General features: G+C 50.2%; 1 protein-coding gene across 2 annotated transcripts in view; it reads left to right on the forward strand.

The window, feature by feature from the left end:
• The first annotated feature begins 5,016 nt into the window (after nucleotides 1-5,016).
• src (v-src avian sarcoma (Schmidt-Ruppin A-2) viral oncogene homolog) overlaps nucleotides 5,017-7,058 on the forward strand; it is a 34,662-nt gene continuing 32,620 nt past the window's right edge. For both annotated transcript variants that reach the window (XM_057363060.1, XM_057363062.1), the window contains exon 1: nucleotides 5,017-6,302. The gene's annotated coding sequence lies outside the window, so the exon portion shown is untranslated. The remainder of the gene's footprint in view (nucleotides 6,303-7,058) is intronic.

Here is a 7,058-nt window from a genome sequence, read left to right on the forward strand (position 1 = left end):
CAAGCTGTGAACCAAGAACGTGGAATAATAAACAGCTTACTTTTATGCATTTGGCAGAGGCTTTTATCCACAGTGGACTCACATGCATTAAAGCCATACGTATTATCAGAATGTGTGTATACTGGGGTTCGAACCTGTGACCTTTGCGCTGTTGACGCAATGCTCTAACAAGTGAGCAGCTGTTTTGATATGTTGAATGTTTACATATTGTATGTTAATAGTCCCTTTTAAAGATGACCATTTTAAAGCACCTGCAGTTTAATTCATTCATGTTTTGTTTGTCGACACTCTTCCAGCTTGTGTGTCCATACCGACTGTGTTGAATTTGAAGATTGTATTACTCTATGAGTGTCTTCCTTTTGTGTATATTTATTTATGACACATAACTCACACATGCACTTATTACTTTGATATTCTTTGAACACCAGGGTTCTTTCTACATTTGTTGTGTTGTTGGTCTGTGCTGAAGTGTATTCAGATCCATAGAATCTTCTTGTCGTATGTATTTCTGTATCATGAAATGTGATGTGGAATGTTTGCTGGAAACGTACAATAATTTTGTTTTGTTTGGGAAATCACCAGATTGTTGCCACATACTTTTTTTGAATAATAATGAAGACAGACAGATACAATAAAAAACTATAACTGCTGTAAAATAACGTCTTGGTTACGGATGTAACCTCAGTTCTCTGATGGAGGGAACGTGATGTTGTGTCGAGCCGACAGATGGGGTTCGCTCTTGAGATCCTATCAACTTCTGACTAGTTTAGAAAAGGCCAATGAAATTGGCGAATGAAATTTGCATGCCGGACTCCGCCCCCGGATATCCGGGTATAAAAGGGAGACGGCGTGCTGCATTCATTCACCTTTTGGTCTGAGGAGCCTGAGCATCCCTCGACCGCTGTGGCGGGCGGCCAGCGTTGTGGCAAGAAGGACACAACGTCTTGTTCCCTCCATCAGGGAACTGAGGTTACATCCGTAACCAAGACGTTCCCTTTCTGTCGGTCTCTCGATATTGTGTCGAGCCGACAGATGGGGTTCTATGGAAAACACCACAGCACTGTGCCGCGTCTCAATCTCTTGCGGAGCGATGCTGACTGGCCTGGGCGAGTCAGACGTGAGCGCTAGCGCGAAATTGTAACCGTCCAGTGGAGAGGTATGGGGTCCCAGAGCTTTTGAAGAAAAGGTGGGAAGCCCCTGCCACCGGCCATCACGGGCGGAGGTCTTGATTCTCTAACAGCGAGAAGCCGCCCGGCACCGTAAGTGCCACTGGGTAAGCATTATTCCCCCTGGGGGAAAAACGCTACAGAGACCACTACCTACCATAGGGAGGAATTAGTGGAGACACCACATGGACTCACCATCAGGGGAGAACTCATGGGAAAACGTGCGGACTGAAGCAGTTAACCGCAAGGTGGAGGTCCACCTAGGGAGGTCATGGGTTGCCGAAGTGGGAACAATTCATGAGGATACATCAGACGGAACCGCCCACAGGGGGGTTAGGGGTTACCACGTCTGGAGCACTAGGTCCGGTTAGAGCTATGTGGTAGATAACTCAACTGTTCCCCGGCCTAAGGTGGCAGGGCTGCTCTGCCCAGCCTGCCCCCAGGAAAGTGCTTAGTGATGGATGGAATGCCTGTTCTTTACCCAGTGGGGAAAGAAGGGAGGCATAAATAGCCGCTAATCCCCCTAGAGGAAGGGGGAAGGGCTTTCGCAGGTGTACGCCCTACCGGCTGCCGGTCCTACATGTTGCCCTGCAGGACGCGGGCTGACACCGGTTCCACGCGTAGGTATTAGAACCTTGCGAAGGTGTTGGGCGCCAACCCGCAGCTCTGCAGATGTCTGCCAGAGAGGCGCCCTGAGCCAGTGCCCATGAGGAGTGTGCCTCACTCCTAACGGGCAGGGGAAATCTTGAGATTGGTATGCCGTAGCGACGGCATCCACGATCCAGTGCGCCAGCCTCTGTTTGGAGACAGCCCTCCCCTTCTGCTGACCTCCAAAACAGACAAAGAGCTGCTCAGAGCTTCTGAAGCTCTGCGTGCGGTCCAAGTAGAGGCGCAATGCGCGTAGTGGACACAACACGGATGGGGTTGGTTCTTGCTCCCCGGTGGGGAGCGCCTGCAGGTTCACCACCTAGTCTCTTGGGGGAGTGGTGGGAACTTTGGGCACATAGCCAGGCCGGGGTCTCAGGATAACGTGAGAATCACCGGGCCAGAGTTCTAGGCAATCTGTGGGCACGGAGGGTGCTTGTAGGTCCCCTACCCTCTTGGAGGTGAGCATCATCAGGAGAGCCGTCTTTATCGTGAGGTGAGAAAGAGCGGCAGCTCTGAGGGGCTCGAAGGGGGAGTAGGCGGTAGCCTTCTTGCGCCCCTTAGGAACCTAATGACCAGGTCATGCTGTCCCAGAGGCTTCCCAGCAACTGGGTCGTGATGAGCGGCCGTAGCAGCTACATACACTCCCAGTGTGGAGGGGGGAGAGGTTACTCTCCAGTCTCTCTTGAGGAAGGGACAGCACGTTCCCGATCAAGCAACTCCGCGGGTCTTCTCTTCGAGAAGATCACCAGGACGAGAAGAGGCACCACTTATGGGCGTATAGCCACCTAGTGGCCGAGGCCCTAGCCTGAGTGATGTCCCAACCACCGGGGGTGGGCCACTCAGGATCTCCTCATCCCGTCCAGACATGGAAGTTCCAGGGGTCTGCCTGGGATGCTGTAACGTGCCCCTTCCCCTGGGAAAGCAGGTCCTTCACCAGGGGGGAGTTGTTGTCAAGAGCCTTAGCTCCGAGAACCAAGTCCGGTTGGGCAAATAGGGTGCAACTAGTACCACTTGATGCTCCTCTTCCCTGGCCTTGCACAAGACCTGTGCAATGAGGCTCACTGGGGGGAAGGCGTACTTCCGCTTACCCCGCGGCCAGCTGTGCGCTAGGGTATCCGTGCCGAGGGGTCCCTCGGTCAGGGAGTACCAAAGCGGGCAATGGGAGGAGTCCGGGGAGGCAAACAGGTCCACCTGCGCCTGGCAGAACTGCTCCCATATGAGCTGGACTGCACGGGGATGGAGTCGCCACTCTCCGCGAGGCGTCGACTGACAAGAGAGCGCATTGGCTGTCTGGTTCAGGTCGCCTGGGATGTGTGTGGCTCGCAGGGAGCTGATTACCTGCTGACTCCAGAGGAGGAGGCGTCGGGCGAGTCGTGTTAGCTGCCGTGAGCGAATGCCACCCTGACGATTTCTATAGGCCACGGCAGCTGTGCTGTCCTGACCGGACCAGCACGTGCTTGCCCTGCACGAGAGGTTGCAACCTCTTCAGTGCAGGTAGCACAGCCAACAACTCTAGGCAGTTGATATGCCAGCACAGGCGGGGGCCCGTCCAACGCCCCGACACTGCGTGCCAGTTGCACACGGCACCCCAACCCTGCAGGGAGGCATCCGTCGTCACCACGACATGCCTTGACACCTGCCCTAAGGGGACCCTGTCCGCAAGAAGGTCATTGAAGACCAGGGGTCAGGGTGCGTTGGCAGGAAGGCGTGATGGCCATACGCCTGCTGCCGGTGTGCCACGCTCCAGGGAACCCGACTCTGTAGCCAGTGTTGGAGCGGTCGCATGTGCATCGACCCGAGGGGGGCCACCCGAGGATGCCATGTGCCCAGGAGCCTCTGAGGGCGTTCCAGGTCTTACTAAGTTCCTCATGCACTTCCGTAAAACACGGCACTGGGGGCGGGCACGGCTTGGAGCCGTGCTCAAACCCGAGGCGCCATGTAGCCAGCCGCGAGCGCTGGGAGAGGCAGTGCGGGCCTTGCAACCCAACGCTCACGGCGGCCCGGGAAAGCATGGCTGACATTTCGACGTCCGCTTCTTCCTGGGCTCGACCCCCCGAGGGAGGGAGCCCGAGGAATCGTCGGAGTCAGATGGCAGTACGTCACCCCCCGATGCTGCAAGAGACATCTCATCATCACGCATCGTGTCCGAATACGTGGTTGAGGAACAAGACGGCGGGACCGTCTCCTGGGGAACGGTCAGATGAGCGAGACGAGGTGCGAACGGTCCGTGAGCCAGTGGCTGGCGGATTAACGCTCACAGTAATCCTCATATCACCCTCGCTGCTTGCCATAACGGACGGCAGGGCCGTAGTCCTGCCGTCACGGAACGGGGAGCAGACGAGATGGTGGCTGAGTCCCGTGGGAACACAGCCACCCGTGACGCAACGTCTGAATCGTCAACCGCCCCCAGGTGCGGGCAGGACGTATCCACAATGTCTGCCTCAGCGTACTGGAAGCAGACATCGTGTCCGTCCCCCTCCTTGATGAGTGTGTTGCACCCATGAGAACAGCGGGACATGCCATGCTGGAGAAATTTGCTCTTTTAGAGAAAAAAACTCGAACACTTCTGGCACTGCTGAGACACCCAGGGAAAGTCGCTGCAGGAAGGGACTGTCCACTGCACCACGTCGTAAGATTCTAGCAGTAATTCGGCGTAGAGTTTGAAGTCTCGAAGTCGATCAGTGTGAAGGCTCCGAAGAACAAAAGGTGAATGAATGCAGCACGCCGTCTCCCTTTTATATCCGGGGGCGGAGTTCGGCATGCAAATTTCATTCGCCAATTTCATTGGCCTTTTCTAAACTAGTCAGAAGTTGATAGGGTCTCAAGAGCGAACCCCATCTGTCGGCTCGACACAACGTCGAGAGACCGACAGAAAGGGAACCATAATTTGCTAAAATCATCCATTATCGGTTGATTCCACTAGAGGGCAGCAGTGTCACATGTTTGAATACAATTTACTGTGAAACAATCTCATGGTAAATAAAGAGGAAGGTTTACAGACAACCAGCAGAAATTTGCCTCAGGTTATAGTCCTTGGTATGTGTTTTTCTGTGTTACCCTTGAACCTGATGGAACTTGTCATGAGATGATAGGAAAGGAAAAGATGCACTACTAAAGAAGAGGAATCCAGGAAAACGTATGTAGCCTACATACAGGAATACTCAAGAATGTGTGTATTCTTAAAATCAGAGGTACCGTGTATTTTCTAATATATTTCCTGGTTTCACTACATTTTATAATTTTAATGCGACAGGTGGCATTCTATTAAATCGCAAGTCCTTTTTATTAAAAACACAACGCCCTTTTCTAATAAAAATCACACCCTTAAGTGTCACTTTGTAGTTCGTTGATGAATGATGACTTCATTTATGAAGTCATTTATTTTAACCACTCAGATGTAGAGTAGGAGCTAATTGTAAATGTTAATGACACGTTTCTACCTGTTTGGTGATTTTTTATTTTATACCAGACTATGTTTTTTTCTTAATATTTTTCTCCACATAAACATATCTTTTTACAATAAGACTGGGTTGTGAATGAAAAACATATGAAATAAATAAAAACAGCAGCAAATTTACACGTAAAAACTTACCTAGTTTGTCACGCGCTAGACGGGTCTAAAATTACCATAGCAACAACACGCCGCTCGAGCGGATGTATTAAAAAAATTGGTAGAGCTACTGTTCGTTGTTTGAAGCTTTATTAGGCATATTTTTATTATTTTGCAAGCCGGCCGAAATGACAGATATTCTTTTAAAATGACGTCACACAGCAAGCAAATCCAATGTGCACCCGGAAAAGTCTTATCGGTTTTAAAAACAAAATCTGTTATTACCAAAAAAAACTATAATAACAAATCGCACAATACAATCCGATGCATGATATAATCAGATACAATCTGGAGCGATTTAATTGTATTTTTTCTAATAATTTTACAATGACGTTCAGCGTGGGTGCCCCAGATCCAGCAATAGGTGGCCCAGTTACCCTCATCTCTCTCTCTCTCTCTCTCTCTCTCTCTCTCTCTCTCTCTCCTGCTGTTGCAGTCTAGTCTCTGCTAGTCAAGTGTGTAGTAACCCTCTCGCGTCAAAGTGCCCTTCCCTTTCCAGTTTTCCCATACTCGTACGGGTTTGATGGTTCACGTGTGCCTTTTCACAGGGACACAATAATCCTCCGCTGCTCATTCAGACACCTCCAACAATGTCTTCAAGAAACTGATCTTGACAATGTTTTTACATCAACTGTTACCCGCGTAACATCGTTACATGCAATTAAAACGATGACTCGCGCAGCTGTGCGCGTTCCCAGGCAGTCCGCGTCATGAGCGCGCACTGAACGCGCTCGCGGTCTTCGTGTCATATCGTCTACATGAGCCGCTCAACATTATTGACTATGGAAAGCTGAGCCTGCTTCATTCATACAACAAAACAATAAAGCTGAGGTCATACACAGGATTTTATTCACTCCACATCAGTGGGACACGACAGGGTGAGTATGGACGCCTTGGTTGTATCGCTGTATATATTTTTTGGGCGTTGAGGTTGAATGGCCGCTGTATTAAAACAGAACTGTGTACGTTTTTAAAGGATTTCGGGTTTATAACATGTTGTGTGAAATGAAAGTGCGTGTTCAATATTCGTCGGCGCTGTTTATAAATCCGGGTATTTTCCTCAGATCCGCCGGTTTGAAATGGATTGTGTCAATAAATCAGCGTGATGTTTTCACGATCGAATCTGATTGAATCCGAGTCAGTTGTTATTGTTGATTTATGTTTGTGAATATTGCAGACAAACTGGACGTTGACTAAAACTGAAGTCACGTGGCTTTATTTCTCGACTATATCCACGTAGGAAATAAAATTCATGATTGCTTCAAAACCTGCTTCATGGTTTTTCACATCAGCAGACTCTCACTTCTCATCTGGAGTTTCAGAGGAGATCTCAAAACAGTTCTCTGATTCAAAAGTCAGATTTTTGTTTCTCTCTCTCTCGCTCTCTCTCTCTGTCTGTCTGTCTGTCTGTCTGTCTCTGTCTGTCTGTCTGTCTGTCTGTCTGTCTCTGTCTCTCTCTCTCTCTCTGTCTGTCTGTCTACCTGTCTCTGTCTGTCTGTCTGTCTCTCTCTCTCTCTCTCTCTCTCTCTCTCTCTCTCCATCCATCCATCCCCCTCTCTCTCTCTCTCCCCATCCATCCCCCCTCTCTCTCTCTCTCTCCCTCTCTCTCTCTCTCTCTCTCACTCTCTCTCTCT

Source organism: Triplophysa rosa, linkage group LG21 (genome assembly GCF_024868665.1).
Source record: "Triplophysa rosa linkage group LG21, Trosa_1v2, whole genome shotgun sequence".
Classification (NCBI taxonomy): Eukaryota; Metazoa; Chordata; class Actinopteri; order Cypriniformes; family Nemacheilidae; genus Triplophysa; species Triplophysa rosa.